The sequence below is a fragment of the Mesoplodon densirostris genome, chromosome 9, assembly GCF_025265405.1.
Source record: "Mesoplodon densirostris isolate mMesDen1 chromosome 9, mMesDen1 primary haplotype, whole genome shotgun sequence".
NCBI lineage: Eukaryota > Metazoa > Chordata > Mammalia > Artiodactyla > Ziphiidae > Mesoplodon > Mesoplodon densirostris.
In genome coordinates this window covers 6,497,007-6,516,499 of record NC_082669.1, presented here as the reverse complement: position 1 = coordinate 6,516,499, position 19,493 = coordinate 6,497,007, and the positions used below count along the sequence as shown (strand labels likewise).

At 51.7% G+C, this 19,493-nt stretch overlaps 3 non-coding genes across 3 annotated transcripts; all 3 read right to left on the bottom strand.

The window, feature by feature from the left end:
• Positions 1-221: 221 nt before the first annotated feature.
• LOC132496578 (5S ribosomal RNA) lies at positions 222-340 on the bottom strand. The gene has a single exon (XR_009533473.1). It is a non-coding gene; the product is annotated as a 5S ribosomal RNA (ribosomal RNA).
• Positions 341-8,834: 8,494 nt separating this feature from the next.
• LOC132496577 (5S ribosomal RNA) lies at positions 8,835-8,953 on the bottom strand. Its single transcript, XR_009533472.1, has one exon. It is a non-coding gene; the product is annotated as a 5S ribosomal RNA (ribosomal RNA).
• An 8,499-nt stretch (positions 8,954-17,452) lies between these two features.
• On the bottom strand, positions 17,453-17,571 carry LOC132496576 (5S ribosomal RNA). Its single transcript, XR_009533471.1, has one exon. It is a non-coding gene; the product is annotated as a 5S ribosomal RNA (ribosomal RNA).
• Positions 17,572-19,493: the final 1,922 nt, after the last annotated feature.

The following is a 19,493-nucleotide window of genomic DNA, read 5'->3' as shown; positions in this document are numbered from 1 at the left end:
GGCGGAGTCTGGGTCCGGGCCAGACACCCCCGGAGCTTCAGGTGTGCCGCTGCCTTCCAAGGCCGCCTTCGGGCCGCATGGAGCGGCCCCTCTGGCGCGCTGTGGTGGGAGGGGGGCGGAGGAGGTGGGGCCTGCAGCGGTGCCCGGCGGGGGGCGGAGCTGGCGGCCACCGCCGCGGGCGACTAAAGGAGAAGGCGGAGCCGCAGCAGCGGGAGGCCAAAAGCCTACAGCACCCGGTATTCCCAGGCGGTCTCCCATCCAAGTACTAACCAGGCCCGACCCTGCTTAGCTTCCGAGATCAGACGAGATCGGGCGCGTTCAGGGTGGTATGGCCGTAGACGGGGGCGGGGACCGCGGGCTGCCTCTTGAGGCCCAGCTTCGCTTGTCCTTGCGCCTTACCGCCATCCCCGCGGCCAGCCCGCCCCGGCAGGGCAACGGAGGCCTCGGGGACCGGGGCGTGGCGGAGGGGCCGTTTTCAACTTCTGGTACAGAAAAACAGAAAAAAACGGAGAGTACAATTAACCTCTTGAAATTGTCTTCTTGCACGGTTGCCCTCTTTAGAAGTTTTGGGTCCATTTTCGACCCCAGGATTGTTTTTCAGGGCAGGTGCCATTTACAGGCTGCAGTGAGTGTGAATATTTAGTGACCATGAGCACTGGGTTTAAAGCTGCTGTTGTGGGAAACGGCCACAAGGCGGCAGCATTTCTCCATTCCCTAATCTGGTTACTAGGGCAGCAGAGCCTTTCGGGGACCAATGGAATACAGAAGAAGGCATCACTGAAGTCTAATACAGAATACCGTGTCCTGGTGGATGGTAGAATGACCAGCAGGGTGTAGGAATTAGGAACTACCGGATGTATATCCTCGGTGGCTTCACTGACTGTCCCGACATCGTTTACCAGGTCCCCAGCAGCCCACGGGGCTCTCGTGGTCAGGGCAATCCCAGGATACGGAGCTCACCTGGGCAGGCCCCCCCTCCCCAGCAGCCCATGGCGCTCTCGTGGTCAGGCCCCCTCCCAGGATACGGAGCTCCCCTGGGCAGGTACCCCGGCAGGGCTGGGCACACAGGTACCGTGCACGTAGCCCTCATTGCAGAGCAGCCCAGATCACCTGTCACTCAGAGCTGACACAGAGCACCTCAGAGCAGGACTTGAACGAACAGACAGCAGCTCCGACAGGTCTGTGACCCTGGGCATCACTCTGTGCGGCCTCCCTCTGCCTGGTCTTCCAGAGGCTTCCACCGCAGCCGGGGCACCAGGCCTCTGTCTCCACCCATCACCGCTCCTCTCCCTGACTCCTGGGTTCCTCTCATTAGGAGAGGGTCTTCTTGAAGTTGTCTCCCACTCATGGGCCAGATAAAAGGAATTAGAAAACAAGCCGGAGCTGCAGCCCCTTGTCTATCCAGACTCTCAGGAGCCCACACCTGTTCCTTGGACCTGGCCGGTTCAGCGAGGTCCATTTTCTGCAATGTGAGTCCCTGAGGGGTGAGGATGGGCTGACCTGGGCAGCCTGACCCTGCCGGCCAGCCCTCCCCAGGTGCGCCTGGGTTGAGGTCCATATAAACACTGCTCCAGGCAGCAAGAGCCCCTGCAGCTGTGCCTGACGCCATATTCTCTGCCCCGTCAGCAGTCTCGGGGCTGTGCTGGTGGGAGGGAGGGAGGGGCCACGGCTCTGTGGGTGGCCCGGTGTGAGTGGGGCTCTGCTGGACTTTCTGCAGGAGTTGCCGGGCTGCCACCTGCTAAAGAAGAGGATGTGTCACCCATACCTTCCGCTGGAATTTCTCCCCGGGCAGAGGTGAGGAAGGAAAAAAGCAGTGGGGGCCGGGACAGGAGGAGTATCCCAGGCAGGGAAATGGAAAGCTTCCAGAAGAGCGCCCGGGGCCAGGACCATCCTGGCTGGCCTGCAGGCACCAAGTCGGCCTGCGTGCTGTCGCTGCTGTGGCTCCACGGCCCTTCCTCTAGGCTTTCAAGCCCTCGTACATATTCAGGTGTTTTACCTGGGAAGGGTGGGAACAGTTCAGCAGCAGCTGGCCTGGGGCTCGGCTCACGTTTACTCACAGAGGCCTCGGCACGGTCCCCCAGCTTTGCAATGAGGACGCTCCTTGCGGGGGTGGGGGGGGGCTGCTGGCTGCATGGGAGGTGATTCCCCACCTCTGACCAATTTCAGAATTGTTTCCCGCTGGAGAAAGTGCCCTGATGGGTTTCCCTCTGTACAACTGGTGGGTTCTGGGTTTTTTTTTTTCTTTTTTGGTTCAAGTTAGATTTTATTCCTCTTCTATGTATTTATAGATATAAGCATGGAAATAATTCATTCCTATAAATACATCTGTGTGAAGGGAAGAACTTCTTTTCCGTTTTATTTAAAAATTTTATTTATTTTTAAAAATTTTGAAATTTAAGTTGATTTTTTTATTCAGCAGGATTATTATTAGTTATCTATTTTATGCATATACATGTATACAGGACAATCCCAATCTCCCAACTCATCCCACCACCACCAACCCATGGCTTCCCCCCTCTTGGTGTCCATACGTTTGTTCTCTACCTCTGTGTCTCTCTTTCTGCCCTGCAAACCGGGTCATCTGTACCATTTTTCTAGGTTCCACATATATGCATGAATATACAATATTTGTTTTTCTCCTTCTGACTTACTTCACTCTGTATGACAGTCTGTAGATCCGTCGACGTCTCCACAGATGACCCAGTTTCGTTCCTTTTTATGGCTGAGTAATATTCCGTTTTATATATGGACCACATCATCATCCGTTCGTCTGTCTGTGGGCATTTAGGTTGCTTCCATTACCTGGCTATTGTAAATAGTGCTGCAATGAACATTGTGGTGAATGTGTCTTTTTGATTTATGGTTTTCTCTGGGTATATGCCCAGAAGTGGGATTGCTGGATCCTATGGTAATTCTATTTTTAGTTTTTTAAGGAACCTCCATGCTGTTCTCCATAGTGACTGTATCAATTCACATTCCCACCAATAGTGGAAGCGGGTTCCTTTGGTCCACACCCTCCCCAGCATTTGTTGTTTGTAGATTTTCTGATGATGCCCATTCTAACAGGTTTGAGGTGATACCTCACTGTAGTTTTGATGTGCATTTCTCTAATGATGAGTGATGTTGAGCAGCTTTTCATGTGCGTCTTGGCCATCTCTGTGTCTTCTTTGAAGAAACGTCTATTTAGATCTTCTGCCCATTTTTGTATTGGGTTGTTTTTTTTTTTTAATATTAAGCTGCATGAGCTGTTATATATATTGGAGATTAAACCTTTGTCCATGGATTCGTTTGCAAATATTTTCTCCCATTCTGAGGGTTGCCTTTTTCCATTCCCGTTTTTTTTTTTTTTTTTTTTAACAAAGAAAGAAAGAAAGAAAAAGAAGCAGAACCCTAATGTGCAGAACAAATATGCAGAACAAAATATGCCTCTTGAAAGTGTCGTTTTGAAATATGGACGTCTTTTGAATTTTTTGGTCGATATATGACCCCAGGATTTGTTTTCAGGGCAGGTGTCATTTACAGGCCTGCAATGATTTTGAATATCCACTGACCATTAGCGCTGGGATTAAAGGTGCTGTTGTGTGAAACGGCCACAAGGGGGCAGCGGTTCTCCCTTACCAAATCTGGTTACTAGGGCAGCAGAGCCTCAATGGAAGTCGTGTTCTAGGTTGTAATTTGGAATGAAATGTGCCAGGAGAAGGCCCCTTAAGTTTGTCTCACTACTTCTTGTTCGTTTTTTTAATTTAATTTTTTTATTTTTTTATCACAGCATGTTTGATTACAATGTTTGGCTTGTTGCAGGTGTGCAAGATGTGGTTCTTTTACACATATACATATGTCTGTTCTTCCTGGGATCCTTTTGCCATGTACGTTAGGACAGAATGTTGAGTAGTCTTCTCTTGGTATTCTGTAGGTCTTTGGTGATTATATATTTCACCTGTGTTTGTATATGTCTGTTAACCCCAATCTCGTAATGTATCCAGTCCTCACACCTTTCCGTTGGTGAACCATAAGTTTGTTTAATGAATCTGGGATTGCCCTTCTCTGTGGAAATATCTTCACTGGTATCAATTTTTAGGTAACACCTATAAGTGATATCATACGATACGTGTCTTTCTCTTTCTGACTTACTACAAGTCACGTGATCACCTCTAGACTCATGTACGGTGCTGCAAATGGCATTGTGTCCTTTTCTTCCTTGGCTAATATTCTGTCTGTACATGTACCAGTTCTCCTTTGTCCACTCATCTGTTGATGGACTTTTTGGTTGCTTCCACGTCATGGCTATTGTAATGCTGCGGCAATGCACATTTGCCTGCCTGTGTCTTTCCAATTCTGTCTTCTTAGGTTATAGGCCCAGGAGTGGGCCTGCTGGATCATATGGTAGCGGAATGTTTACCTTGTAGAGGCACCTCCAGTCTGTTCTCACTAGTGGCTCTTCCGAGGTTACGTCCCGCTTAAAGTTGAGGGTATGCACTTCTCCACAACACCTTCAGCATTTTTTGTTTGTAGTTTTTTTGCTTATTATGTTTAATTCTTATGTTTATTCTGACTAGTGTGAGCCGATATACCACTTTGTGGCTGGATTTGCATGCGTCTCATAATCCCTTGAAATTGAGCTTTCTGGCATGTCCTTCTTTTCTTCAACTGTGAGTACAGCTTACCTCTTCAAATTGTTTTCGTGAAGTGTGTGTGACATTTAGAAATATTTTGGCCATTACCTCCCTCAAGACGTTTTGAGGGCAGGTTTCATTTACAGCCCACCAGTACTGCTGCATATGAAGTGACCCTTAGCACAGGTCTTAAAGCTGCTGTTGCAGGTAACGGCCAGAGGGCGGCAGCATTTCTGCTTTTCCCAACCTGGGAACTAGGCAAACAGACCATCCGGGCAGTGGTGTTCCTCGGTTATATATTAGAGTGGAATGTGCCCCCCAAAGCTGATGTCTCCTTACTTATGTTTGTTTTATAAATTGTATTTATATATTTTTTTATTGGAGTCATATTCCATTGTGTACATGGACCACTTCTTCTTTGTGCATTCCTCTGTTGATGGACATTTTCGTAGCTTCCAAGTGTTGGCTATGGTAAATATTGCTGGAGTGGAGGATTGCCAGCCTGTGTTTTTTTTTTTTTTTTTTTTTTTTTTTTTTTTTTTAATGCGGTACGTGGGCCTCTCACTGCGGTGGACCCTCCCATTGCAGAGCACAGGCTCCGGACGCACAGGCCCAGCAGCCCTAGCTCACGGGACAAGCCGCTCCGCGGCACGTGGGATCTTCCCGACCCGGGGCATGAACGCGTGTCCCCTGCATTGGCAGGTGGGCTCTCAACCACTGGGCCACCAGTGAAGCCCAGCCTGTGTTTTTTTTTTGATTCTCATCCCCTCAGGCGATAGGCCCAGCAGTGGGTATGCTTGATTGAATGGTAGCTCAGTATTTACCTTTACATGGCACCTCATTTTTGTTTTCACTATTGGCTCTTACCATGTCCCACTTTGGACCAAGGGTAGGCATTTCTCTAAAACCCCTTCAGCATTTACTTTTTGCAGAATTCTTGCTGATGGCCATTCTGACTGGTGTGAGCGGATAGGTTTTTGTAATTTGGATTTGCATATCTTTAATTATTCCTAATGTTCAGCAGTTTTCCATGCCGTTTTAAATTTCTTTTTTTTTGCCATTACACTATGCTTTTATTAGAAAAAAAATATATATATATATGTATTGGGGAACATTAAATATCTTGGATGTGCTAATGAGAAAATCATTTTCTCTACATGGACTGAAATTTTACTTGGAGACATGTTTTCCTACTAAAGGGAAGACTAAAGAAGGATTTTACTGTCGACCAGGCAAGACACCTCCCCAAAGATGACAATGCCTTGGACAGTGCTTATGGCGGGCTGGGGCACCTGGAATCCTTGGCCCATACTGGCAGGTACTAACTGGAAACACACTCTTCCTGGGGGGCAAGGATGGGAGGCACCTTAGGCCCAGCTGCTCATCGTCGAACCTTACACTGTTCAAACTCTGTTGGTGTCTGACTTCCCTTTCCCTGACAGCACAACTCTGGCCCTTGGAGGTGGCTTTATGACTGCAGGCTGTAGAACCCATCATTCTCCCTTGCTCTGGGTAGGAGGTAAGCCTATGGCAGCAGAAACCCCCACACACTGGGACTTGGCATTCCAGTCTGTGTTCATTTAACTTTGTGGCGTGAAGTCCATGGTGAATCGCTCTTGTTTCTTCTACGATCTGTCCAACAGCGGGCATGAGTGCCTGACCCTCAGCAGTCTCACTCTTCAAGGTTGATCTGCTTTGGACTGATCCGTGACTCCGGGCAGTGGCTGATATGGGCTTTTTTTTTTTCTTTGCAGAGCATCTCGACCATTGACTTTTTTATTGGGGAAAATCCACTTTAAAAATAGCCTCATCCTTTTTCTGAAGAGGCTCTCTGGAGGGCTACATTTCTTCTCTGGCATGAGCTGGAGACATCTGCTCCCAATAGAGTCTGTTATTCCCCTGACCTGGGCAGGGCGGCTCGTACTTCCAGCTTGAGGGGTCCCTCATTCTTTAAACCTCTCTTCATGCTCTCCTGGTTTATGCCTCCTACGGTCCTCTCTTTTGTAAGTAGGGGCAATCATCTTGCTCTGGCTCTTCCATGAGTCTTGGAGTTTTGAAGTTTGGGGCTCCTGCTGCCCTAGGTTGCTCCTTTGGCCTTCCATAAGGCCACTTGGCTCCTGGGAAGCTAACGTGTCTCTGGTGGGGACTCTCTGGGGATGGCACTGAGGCACCTGAGAAGCCAAGTTGTCTGCAGCAAGGAACCTGTGTTTGGGAAAGTCCTGAAGCTGGTTGTCTGACTGTACCTTTACTTTGGAGTTAAACTCACTAGCAACCTCCATGTTAAGGCATGGCTCACCTAGATGTTGGAAAACAGACATTCTAGGTAGTAGGAAACTTTTCCTGGCCCCTGGCACCTCTAAACTCCTCATAGGTACATTTGTGGTTTGGGATTTTGTCAACACTTTGGTTTCCAAGATAACACTAGACTGTGGTTGAAGAGCAGGAGACTCCTTGGCCTCCACAGCCTCCCTGGCCTCTTCACCTCTCAAAGATTGGGATCCTAAGTTCGCCTCCATCACTGTTACCCTATGGCAGGGGTCTCCTGAGGCCTGACCACCACTCTCCTCTCTTGGCTCGTTCCTGACCATTGCTGAACTTGGACCTGGCTCTAGGCTGTCCCTCTTGACCCATTCCACAGTCTCACTCTTCCAGGTTCTGCCCACAAGGCTGAGCGTGAGGGACTGAGAAGGTGGCCTTCCCTGCTGTGCAGTCAGAGAAGCCTTTGAGGGCCCATGGTAGTCACCAGGTGGAATCGCTCCCAGGGCACTCTGGATTTCCTTACACACAGTGGAGGGGACAAGGAGAGGCCTCTTCAGGGCAGGAACGGACTCTTCTGTTCTCACCTTCTCTCCTGAATGAGCCTGAGGAGGTTTCTCCAGGAACTCAGCAAACGTGACTGTTGAGTGGGGCCCAGATACACAGGTGGCTGAAGGGGACGAGGCTAACCGCAGGATGGTGGAGGGTTGGAACTTTGTCGACTTCAAGAGATTGACGGGCTTGAGGACCTTGAGGGGTAGGGTCCGCCCGTGCTTTACCCAAAACCTTGTAATATGTGCTTCCAGCACCTCTCGAGTGTCTTGAACCAGGAAGGAAACCCTACAGGAGGTGTTCCTGCAGGGTTCCCAAGCCTTCAAGCAGTATCCTCCACAGGCTCCAGCAGGCACTGCTTTGCACATCTCACCAGGAGGGTCTTGACATGAGAGCTGGTGAAAGTTGCCCTTGCCAGGAAGCCTCCCCAGGCAGCTCCGCAGAGGTGAAGCCAGGTTGTGAGTCCCCTCCAGTTCTTCCAGGCAATCTCTGCAAGCTTTCAAAGATCTCCTTTTCTTCCTACTCCTGCTCCTCCCCTTCAGCTCTACTTGATGCTTCCTGATGTTTCTAGGTTTCCTAGGTGGTGCTAAGAATGGATTACTCTGGAAGCAGGGGAGTAACATGAGGAAGAGCCCCAGTCCACACAGGAAGCCAAGGATGATATCAATCACCCAGGAAGTTGGGCTGGATCTCAGCCAGATAGCAACAGTGTTTTTCAAAGAAAAGAGATTCTCCGTCTTCTGAACTGCATTGCCGCCCTCAGGCAACAGAGCTCTGGGAGTTCACTTGATGGCAGAACCCCAGGCCTGCATCACAGAGCTGTGGCCTTGTCACAAAGGGCTTCTGAGTGTGGGGGAGGGGCACTAAGAGCAATAGGCTGAATCACTGCCCCTCCTTCCCATCCAGACCTTTATCCAGCTTTATCCGGAGAGAGCTGCAGAGAGCCACACCGGCGGACAGGTGGCGGCGCCGGGGCTGGGCGCCGGTGGGGCCGGCCAGGTGCAGGTGGAGGGGCTCGCGGGCCGCACGGACGGCCCCCGGGCCCGCGGCGGAGTCTGGGTCCGGGCCAGCCACCCCCGGAGCTTCAGGTGTGCCGCTGCCTTCCAGGGCCGCCTTCGGGCCGCATGCAGCGGCTCCTCTGGCGCGCTGTGGTGGTGGTGGGGGGGCGGTTCAACCCGCCCCCCGGGCCCGCGGCGGAGTCTGGGTCCGGGCCAGACACCCCCGGAGCTTCAGGTGTGCCGCTGCCTTCCAAGGCCGCCTTCGGGCCGCATGGAGCGGCCCCTCTGGCGCGCTGTGGTGGGAGGGGGGCGGAGGAGGTGGGGCCTGCAGCGGTGCCCGGCGGGGGGCGGAGCTGGCGGCCACCGCCGCGGGCGACTAAAGGAGAAGGCGGAGCCGCAGCAGCGGGAGGCCAAAAGCCTACAGCACCCGGTATTCCCAGGCGGTCTCCCATCCAAGTACTAACCAGGCCCGACCCTGCTTAGCTTCCGAGATCAGACGAGATCGGGCGCGTTCAGGGTGGTATGGCCGTAGACGGGGGCGGGGACCGCGGGCTGCCTCTTGAGGCCCAGCTTCGCTTGTCCTTGCGCCTTACCGCCATCCCCGCGGCCAGCCCGCCCCGGCAGGGCAACGGAGGCCTCGGGGACCGGGGCGTGGCGGAGGGGCCGTTTTCAACTTCTGGTACAGAAAAACAGAAAAAAACGGAGAGTACAATTAACCTCTTGAAATTGTCTTCTTGCACGGTTGCCCTCTTTAGAAGTTTTGGGTCCATTTTCGACCCCAGGATTGTTTTTCAGGGCAGGTGCCATTTACAGGCTGCAGTGAGTGTGAATATTTAGTGACCATGAGCACTGGGTTTAAAGCTGCTGTTGTGGGAAACGGCCACAAGGCGGCAGCATTTCTCCATTCCCTAATCTGGTTACTAGGGCAGCAGAGCCTTTCGGGGACCAATGGAATACAGAAGAAGGCATCACTGAAGTCTAATACAGAATACCGTGTCCTGGTGGATGGTAGAATGACCAGCAGGGTGTAGGAATTAGGAACTACCGGATGTATATCCTCGGTGGCTTCACTGACTGTCCCGACATCGTTTACCAGGTCCCCAGCAGCCCACGGGGCTCTCGTGGTCAGGGCAATCCCAGGATACGGAGCTCACCTGGGCAGGCCCCCCCTCCCCAGCAGCCCATGGCGCTCTCGTGGTCAGGCCCCCTCCCAGGATACGGAGCTCCCCTGGGCAGGTACCCCGGCAGGGCTGGGCACACAGGTACCGTGCACGTAGCCCTCATTGCAGAGCAGCCCAGATCACCTGTCACTCAGAGCTGACACAGAGCACCTCAGAGCAGGACTTGAACGAACAGACAGCAGCTCCGACAGGTCTGTGACCCTGGGCATCACTCTGTGCGGCCTCCCTCTGCCTGGTCTTCCAGAGGCTTCCACCGCAGCCGGGGCACCAGGCCTCTGTCTCCACCCATCACCGCTCCTCTCCCTGACTCCTGGGTTCCTCTCATTAGGAGAGGGTCTTCTTGAAGTTGTCTCCCACTCATGGGCCAGATAAAAGGAATTAGAAAACAAGCCGGAGCTGCAGCCCCTTGTCTATCCAGACTCTCAGGAGCCCACACCTGTTCCTTGGACCTGGCCGGTTCAGCGAGGTCCATTTTCTGCAATGTGAGTCCCTGAGGGGTGAGGATGGGCTGACCTGGGCAGCCTGACCCTGCCGGCCAGCCCTCCCCAGGTGTGCCTGGGTTGAGGTCCATATAAACACTGCTCCAGGCAGCAAGAGCCCCTGCAGCTGTGCCTGACGCCATATTCTCTGCCCCGTCAGCAGTCTCGGGGCTGTGCTGGTGGGAGGGAGGGAGGGGCCACGGCTCTGTGGGTGGCCCGGTGTGAGTGGGGCTCTGCTGGACTTTCTGCAGGAGTTGCCGGGCTGCCACCTGCTAAAGAAGAGGATGTGTCACCCATACCTTCCGCTGGAATTTCTCCCCGGGCAGAGGTGAGGAAGGAAAAAAGCAGTGGGGGCCGGGACAGGAGGAGTATCCCAGGCAGGGAAATGGAAAGCTTCCAGAAGAGCGCCCGGGGCCAGGACCATCCTGGCTGGCCTGCAGGCACCAAGTCGGCCTGCGTGCTGTCGCTGCTGTGGCTCCACGGCCCTTCCTCTAGGCTTTCAAGCCCTCGTACATATTCAGGTGTTTTACCTGGGAAGGGTGGGAACAGTTCAGCAGCAGCTGGCCTGGGGCTCGGCTCACGTTTACTCACAGAGGCCTCGGCACGGTCCCCCAGCTTTGCAATGAGGACGCTCCTTGCGGGGGTGGGGGGGGGGCTGCTGGCTGCATGGGAGGTGATTCCCCACCTCTGACCAATTTCAGAATTGTTTCCCGCTGGAGAAAGTGCCCTGATGGGTTTCCCTCTGTACAACTGGTGGGTTCTGGGTTTTTTTTTTCTTTTTTGGTTCAAGTTAGATTTTATTCCTCTTCTATGTATTTATAGATATAAGCATGGAAATAATTCATTCCTATAAATACATCTGTGTGAAGGGAAGAACTTCTTTTCCGTTTTATTTAAAAATTTTATTTATTTTTAAAAATTTTGAAATTTAAGTTGATTTTTTTATTCAGCAGGATTATTATTAGTTATCTGTTTTATGCATATACATGTATACAGGACAATCCCAATCTCCCAACTCATCCCACCACCACCAACCCATGGCTTCCCCCCTCTTGGTGTCCATACGTTTGTTCTCTACCTCTGTGTCTCTCTTTCTGCCCTGCAAACCGGGTCATCTGTACCATTTTTCTAGGTTCCACATATATGCATGAATATACAATATTTGTTTTTCTCCTTCTGACTTACTTCACTCTGTATGACAGTCTGTAGATCCGTCGACGTCTCCACAGATGACCCAGTTTCGTTCCTTTTTATGGCTGAGTAATATTCCGTTTTATATATGGACCACATCATCATCCGTTCGTCTGTCTGTGGGCATTTAGGTTGCTTCCATTACCTGGCTATTGTAAATAGTGCTGCAATGAACATTGTGGTGAATGTGTCTTTTTGATTTATGGTTTTCTCTGGGTATATGCCCAGAAGTGGGATTGCTGGATCCTATGGTAATTCTATTTTTAGTTTTTTAAGGAACCTCCATGCTGTTCTCCATAGTGACTGTATCAATTCACATTCCCACCAATAGTGGAAGCGGGTTCCTTTGGTCCACACCCTCCCCAGCATTTGTTGTTTGTAGATTTTCTGATGATGCCCATTCTAACAGGTTTGAGGTGATACCTCACTGTAGTTTTGATGTGCATTTCTCTAATGATGAGTGATGTTGAGCAGCTTTTCATGTGCGTCTTGGCCATCTCTGTGTCTTCTTTGAAGAAACGTCTATTTAGATCTTCTGCCCATTTTTGTATTGGGTTGTTTTTTTTTTTTAATATTAAGCTGCATGAGCTGTTATATATATTGGAGATTAAACCTTTGTCCATGGATTCGTTTGCAAATATTTTCTCCCATTCTGAGGGTTGCCTTTTTCCATTCCCGTTTTTTTTTTTTTTTTTTTTTTAACAAAGAAAGAAAGAAAGAAAAAGAAGCAGAACCCTAATGTGCAGAACAAATATGCAGAACAAAATATGCCTCTTGAAAGTGTCGTTTTGAAATATGGACGTCTTTTGAATTTTTTGGTCGATATATGACCCCAGGATTTGTTTTCAGGGCAGGTGTCATTTACAGGCCTGCAATGATTTTGAATATCCACTGACCATTAGCGCTGGGATTAAAGGTGCTGTTGTGTGAAACGGCCACAAGGGGGCAGCGGTTCTCCCTTACCAAATCTGGTTACTAGGGCAGCAGAGCCTCAATGGAAGTCGTGTTCTAGGTTGTAATTTGGAATGAAATGTGCCAGGAGAAGGCCCCTTAAGTTTGTCTCACTACTTCTTGTTCGTTTTTTTAATTTAATTTTTTTATTTTTTTATCACAGCATGTTTGATTACAATGTTTGGCTTGTTGCAGGTGTGCAAGATGTGGTTCTTTTACACATATACATATGTCTGTTCTTCCTGGGATCCTTTTGCCATGTACGTTAGGACAGAATGTTGAGTAGTCTTCTCTTGGTATTCTGTAGGTCTTTGGTGATTATATATTTCACCTGTGTTTGTATATGTCTGTTAACCCCAATCTCGTAATGTATCCAGTCCTCACACCTTTCCGTTGGTGAACCATAAGTTTGTTTAATGAATCTGGGATTGCCCTTCTCTGTGGAAATATCTTCACTGGTATCAATTTTTAGGTAACACCTATAAGTGATATCATACGATACGTGTCTTTCTCTTTCTGACTTACTACAAGTCACGTGATCACCTCTAGACTCATGTACGGTGCTGCAAATGGCATTGTGTCCTTTTCTTCCTTGGCTAATATTCTGTCTGTACATGTACCAGTTCTCCTTTGTCCACTCATCTGTTGATGGACTTTTTGGTTGCTTCCACGTCATGGCTATTGTAATGCTGCGGCAATGCACATTTGCCTGCCTGTGTCTTTCCAATTCTGTCTTCTTAGGTTATAGGCCCAGGAGTGGGCCTGCTGGATCATATGGTAGCGGAATGTTTACCTTGTAGAGGCACCTCCAGTCTGTTCTCACTAGTGGCTCTTCCGAGGTTACGTCCCGCTTAAAGTTGAGGGTATGCACTTCTCCACAACACCTTCAGCATTTTTTGTTTGTAGTTTTTTTGCTTATTATGTTTAATTCTTATGTTTATTCTGACTAGTGTGAGCCGATATACCACTTTGTGGCTGGATTTGCATGCGTCTCATAATCCCTTGAAATTGAGCTTTCTGGCATGTCCTTCTTTTCTTCAACTGTGAGTACAGCTTACCTCTTCAAATTGTTTTCGTGAAGTGTGTGTGACATTTAGAAATATTTTGGCCATTACCTCCCTCAAGACGTTTTGAGGGCAGGTTTCATTTACAGCCCACCAGTACTGCTGCATATGAAGTGACCCTTAGCACAGGTCTTAAAGCTGCTGTTGCAGGTAACGGCCAGAGGGCGGCAGCATTTCTGCTTTTCCCAACCTGGGAACTAGGCAAACAGACCATCCGGGCAGTGGTGTTCCTCGGTTATATATTAGAGTGGAATGTGCCCCCCAAAGCTGATGTCTCCTTACTTATGTTTGTTTTATAAATTGTATTTATATATTTTTTTATTGGAGTCATATTCCATTGTGTACATGGACCACTTCTTCTTTGTGCATTCCTCTGTTGATGGACATTTTCGTAGCTTCCAAGTGTTGGCTATGGTAAATATTGCTGGAGTGGAGGATTGCCAGCCTGTGTTTTTTTTTTTTTTTTTTTTTTTTTTTTTTTTTTTTTAATGCGGTACGTGGGCCTCTCACTGCGGTGGACCCTCCCATTGCAGAGCACAGGCTCCGGACGCACAGGCCCAGCAGCCCTAGCTCACGGGACAAGCCGCTCCGCGGCACGTGGGATCTTCCCGACCCGGGGCATGAACGCGTGTCCCCTGCATTGGCAGGTGGGCTCTCAACCACTGGGCCACCAGTGAAGCCCAGCCTGTGTTTTTTTTTGATTCTCATCCCCTCAGGCGATAGGCCCAGCAGTGGGTATGCTTGATTGAATGGTAGCTCAGTATTTACCTTTACAAGGCACCTCATTTTTGTTTTCACTACTGGCTCTTACCATGTCCCACTTTGGACCAAGGGTAGGCATTTCTCTAAAACCCCTTCAGCATTTACTTTTTGCAGAATTCTTGCTGATGGCCATTCTGACTGGTGTGAGCGGATAGGTTTTTGTAATTTGGATTTGCATATCTTTAATTATTCCTAATGTTCAGCAGTTTTCCATGCCGTTTTAAATTTCTTTTTTTTTGCCATTACACTATGCTTTTATTAGAAAAAAAAAATATATATATATATGTATTGGGGAACATTAAATATCTTGGATGTGCTAATGAGAAAATCATTTTCTCTACATGGACTGAAATTTTACTTGGAGACATGTTTTCCTACTAAAGGGAAGACTAAAGAAGGATTTTACTGTCGACCAGGCAAGACACCTCCCCAAAGATGACAATGCCTTGGACAGTGCTTATGGCGGGCTGGGGCACCTGGAATCCTTGGCCCATACTGGCAGGTACTAACTGGAAACACACTCTTCCTGGGGGGCAAGGATGGGAGGCACCTTAGGCCCAGCTGCTCATCGTCGAACCTTACACTGTTCAAACTCTGTTGGTGTCTGACTTCCCTTTCCCTGACAGCACAACTCTGGCCCTTGGAGGTGGCTTTATGACTGCAGGCTGTAGAACCCATCATTCTCCCTTGCTCTGGGTAGGAGGTAAGCCTATGGCAGCAGAAACCCCCACACACTGGGACTTGGCATTCCAGTCTGTGTTCATTTAACTTTGTGGCGTGAAGTCCATGGTGAATCGCTCTTGTTTCTTCTACGATCTGTCCAACAGCGGGCATGAGTGCCTGACCCTCAGCAGTCTCACTCTTCAAGGTTGATCTGCTTTGGACTGATCCGTGACTCCGGGCAGTGGCTGATATGGGCTTTTTTTTTTTCTTTGCAGAGCATCTCGACCATTGACTTTTTTATTGGGGAAAATCCACTTTAAAAATAGCCTCATCCTTTTTCTGAAGAGGCTCTCTGGAGGGCTACATTTCTTCTCTGGCATGAGCTGGAGACATCTGCTCCCAATAGAGTCTGTTATTCCCCTGACCTGGGCAGGGCGGCTCGTACTTCCAGCTTGAGGGGTCCCTCATTCTTTAAACCTCTCTTCATGCTCTCCTGGTTTATGCCTCCTACGGTCCTCTCTTTTGTAAGTAGGGGCAATCATCTTGCTCTGGCTCTTCCATGAGTCTTGGAGTTTTGAAGTTTGGGGCTCCTGCTGCCCTAGGTTGCTCCTTTGGCCTTCCATAAGGCCACTTGGCTCCTGGGAAGCTAACGTGTCTCTGGTGGGGACTCTCTGGGGATGGCACTGAGGCACCTGAGAAGCCAAGTTGTCTGCAGCAAGGAACCTGTGTTTGGGAAAGTCCTGAAGCTGGTTGTCTGACTGTACCTTTACTTTGGAGTTAAACTCACTAGCAACCTCCATGTTAAGGCATGGCTCACCTAGATGTTGGAAAACAGACATTCTAGGTAGTAGGAAACTTTTCCTGGCCCCTGGCACCTCTAAACTCCTCATAGGTACATTTGTGGTTTGGGATTTTGTCAACACTTTGGTTTCCAAGATAACACTAGACTGTGGTTGAAGAGCAGGAGACTCCTTGGCCTCCACAGCCTCCCTGGCCTCTTCACCTCTCAAAGATTGGGATCCTAAGTTCGCCTCCATCACTGTTACCCTATGGCAGGGGTCTCCTGAGGCCTGACCACCACTCTCCTCTCTTGGCTCGTTCCTGACCATTGCTGAACTTGGACCTGGCTCTAGGCTGTCCCTCTTGACCCATTCCACAGTCTCACTCTTCCAGGTTCTGCCCACAAGGCTGAGCGTGAGGGACTGAGAAGGTGGCCTTCCCTGCTGTGCAGTCAGAGAAGCCTTTGAGGGCCCATGGTAGTCACCAGGTGGAATCGCTCCCAGGGCACTCTGGATTTCCTTACACACAGTGGAGGGGACAAGGAGAGGCCTCTTCAGGGCAGGAACGGACTCTTCTGTTCTCACCTTCTCTCCTGAATGAGCCTGAGGAGGTTTCTCCAGGAACTCAGCAAACGTGACTGTTGAGTGGGGCCCAGATACACAGGTGGCTGAAGGGGACGAGGCTAACCGCAGGATGGTGGAGGGTTGGAACTTTGTCGACTTCAAGAGATTGACGGGCTTGAGGACCTTGAGGGGTAGGGTCCGCCCGTGCTTTACCCAAAACCTTGTAATATGTGCTTCCAGCACCTCTCGAGTGTCTTGAACCAGGAAGGAAACCCTACAGGAGGTGTTCCTGCAGGGTTCCCAAGCCTTCAAGCAGTATCCTCCACAGGCTCCAGCAGGCACTGCTTTGCACATCTCACCAGGAGGGTCTTGACATGAGAGCTGGTGAAAGTTGCCCTTGCCAGGAAGCCTCCCCAGGCAGCTCCGCAGAGGTGAAGCCAGGTTGTGAGTCCCCTCCAGTTCTTCCAGGCAATCTCTGCAAGCTTTCAAAGATCTCCTTTTCTTCCTACTCCTGCTCCTCCCCTTCAGCTCTACTTGATGCTTCCTGATGTTTCTAGGTTTCCTAGGTGGTGCTAAGAATGGATTACTCTGGAAGCAGGGGAGTAACATGAGGAAGAGCCCCAGTCCACACAGGAAGCCAAGGATGATATCAATCACCCAGGAAGTTGGGCTGGATCTCAGCCAGATAGCAACAGTGTTTTTCAAAGAAAAGAGATTCTCCGTCTTCTGAACTGCATTGCCGCCCTCAGGCAACAGAGCTCTGGGAGTTCACTTGATGGCAGAACCCCAGGCCTGCATCACAGAGCTGTGGCCTTGTCACAAAGGGCTTCTGAGTGTGGGGGAGGGGCACTAAGAGCAATAGGCTGAATCACTGCCCCTCCTTCCCATCCAGACCTTTATCCAGCTTTATCCGGAGAGAGCTGCAGAGAGCCACACCGGCGGACAGGTGGCGGCGCCGGGGCTGGGCGCCGGTGGGGCCGGCCAGGTGCAGGTGGAGGGGCTCGCGGGCCGCACGGACGGCCCCCGGGCCCGCGGCGGAGTCTGGGTCCGGGCCAGCCACCCCCGGAGCTTCAGGTGTGCCGCTGCCTTCCAGGGCCGCCTTCGGGCCGCATGCAGCGGCTCCTCTGGCGCGTTGTGGTGGTGGTGGGGGGGCGGTTCAACCCGCCCCCCGGGCCCGCGGCGGAGTCTGGGTCCGGGCCAGACACCCCCGGAGCTTCAGGTGTGCCGCTGCCTTCCAAGGCCGCCTTCGGGCCGCATGGAGCGGCCCCTCTGGCGCGCTGTGGTGGGGGGGGGGCGGAGGAGGTGGGGCCTGCAGCGGTGCCCGGCGGGGGGCGGAGCTGGCGGCCACCGCCGCGGGCGACTAAAGGAGAAGGCGGAGCCGCAGCAGCGGGAGGCCAAAAGCCTACAGCACCCGGTATTCCCAGGCGGTCTCCCATCCAAGTACTAACCAGGCCCGACCCTGCTTAGCTTCCGAGATCAGACGAGATCGGGCGCGTTCAGGGTGGTATGGCCGTAGACGGGGGCGGGGACCGCGGGCTGCCTCTTGAGGCCCAGCTTCGCTTGTCCTTGCGCCTTACCGCCATCCCCGCGGCCAGCCCGCCCCGGCAGGGCAACGGAGGCCTCGGGGACCGGGGCGTGGCGGAGGGGCCGTTTTCAACTTCTGGTACAGAAAAACAGAAAAAAACGGAGAGTACAATTAACCTCTTGAAATTGTCTTCTTGCACGGTTGCCCTCTTTAGAAGTTTTGGGTCCATTTTCGACCCCAGGATTGTTTTTCAGGGCAGGTGCCATTTACAGGCTGCAGTGAGTGTGAATATTTAGTGACCATGAGCACTGGGTTTAAAGCTGCTGTTGTGGGAAACGGCCACAAGGCGGCAGCATTTCTCCATTCCCTAATCTGGTTACTAGGGCAGCAGAGCCTTTCGGGGACCAATGGAATACAGAAGAAGGCATCACTGAAGTCTAATACAGAATACCGTGTCCTGGTGGATGGTAGAATGACCAGCAGGGTGTAGGAATTAGGAACTACCGGATGTATATCCTCGGTGGCTTCACTGACTGTCCCGACATCGTTTACCAGGTCCCCAGCAGCCCACGGGGCTCTCGTGGTCAGGGCAATCCCAGGATACGGAGCTCACCTGGGCAGGCCCCCCCTCCCCAGCAGCCCATGGCGCTCTCGTGGTCAGGCCCCCTCCCAGGATACGGAGCTCCCCTGGGCAGGTACCCCGGCAGGGCTGGGCACACAGGTACCGTGCACGTAGCCCTCATTGCAGAGCAGCCCAGATCACCTGTCACTCAGAGCTGACACAGAGCACCTCAGAGCAGGACTTGAACGAACAGACAGCAGCTCCGACAGGTCTGTGACCCTGGGCATCACTCTGTGCGGCCTCCCTCTGCCTGGTCTTCCAGAGGCTTCCACCGCAGCCGGGGCACCAGGCCTCTGTCTCCACCCATCACCGCTCCTCTCCCTGACTCCTGGGTTCCTCTCATTAGGAGAGGGTCTTCTTGAAGTTGTCTCCCACTCATGGGCCAGATAAAAGGAATTAGAAAACAAGCCGGAGCTGCAGCCCCTTGTCTATCCAGACTCTCAGGAGCCCACACCTGTTCCTTGGACCTGGCCGGTTCAGCGAGGTCCATTTTCTGCAATGTGAGTCCCTGAGGGGTGAGGATGGGCTGACCTGGGCAGCCTGACCCTGCCGGCCAGCCCTCCCCAGGTGCGCCTGGGTTGAGGTCCATATAAACACTGCTCCAGGCAGCAAGAGCCCCTGCAGCTGTGCCTGACGCCATATTCTCTGCCCCGTCAGCAGTCTCGGGGCTGTGCTGGTGGGAGGGAGGGAGGGGCCACGGCTCTGTGGGTGGCCCGGTGTGAGTGGGGCTCTGCTGGACTTTCTGCAGGAGTTGCCGGGCTGCCACCTGCTAAAGAAGAGGATGTGTCACCCATACCTTCCGCTGGAATTTCTCCCCGGGCAGAGGTGAGGAAGGAAAAAAGCAGTGGGGGCCGGGACAGGAGGAGTATCCCAGGCAGGGAAATGGAAAGCTTCCAGAAGAGCGCCCGGGGCCAGGACCATCCTGGCTGGCCTGCAGGCACCAAGTCGGCCTGCGTGCTGTCGCTGCTGTGGCTCCACGGCCCTTCCTCTAGGCTTTCAAGCCCTCGTACATATTCAGGTGTTTTACCTGGGAAGGGTGGGAACAGTTCAGCAGCAGCTGGCCTGGGGCTCGGCTCACGTTTACTCACAGAGGCCTCGGCACGGTCCCCCAGCTTTGCAATGAGGACGCTCCTTGCGGGGGTGGGGGGGGGCTGCTGGCTGCATGGGAGGTGATTCCCCACCTCTGACCAATTTCAGAATTGTTTCCCGCTGGAGAAAGTGCCCTGATGGGTTTCCCTCTGTACAACTGGTGGGTTCTGGGTTTTTTTTTTCTTTTTTGGTTCAAGTTAGATT